Below are 374 nucleotides of genomic sequence, written 5' to 3'. Positions count from 1 at the left end.
GGTAGCACGTAAAAGACTCCGTCCCAAACTCTGACTCTTCTAGCGTAACACACACACTTCACACACACATACTCACTTACAGTACCCAGCGGGGCCGCCCTCCCCCTCTCTGCTCCAACACTGACTGACAGCTGACTCCACTCATTCACACTCACCACTGCCCCAGGGCAGCTACAATATGCTATCTACAGAGATAACACTGGCGATCTGAACCGGTCAGTGGCGAAAAAAAGCAATAACACTGGCGATCTGAACCGGTCAGTGGCGAAAAAAAGCACTTTTATACAGGACGCATTTGTCCCCGTTACCGTTTTAGCTCGTTTCGTGGCTCAATACTGAACCAATTTTAGAACGAGTGGTACCCATGAATCATA

General features: G+C 49.2%; 1 protein-coding gene across 1 annotated transcript in view; it reads right to left on the bottom strand.

Annotated features, from left to right (window-relative positions):
• Positions 1-374, bottom strand: part of txlng (taxilin gamma) — a 765,700-nt gene that overhangs the window by 283,797 nt on the left and 481,529 nt on the right. The window lies entirely within an intron of this gene.

Source organism: Epinephelus moara, chromosome 1, assembly GCF_006386435.1.
Source record: "Epinephelus moara isolate mb chromosome 1, YSFRI_EMoa_1.0, whole genome shotgun sequence".
Classification (NCBI taxonomy): Eukaryota; Metazoa; Chordata; class Actinopteri; order Perciformes; family Serranidae; genus Epinephelus; species Epinephelus moara.
Note: the sequence above shows the minus strand (reverse complement) of the source record. Positions and strands in the feature narration are given on the sequence as shown.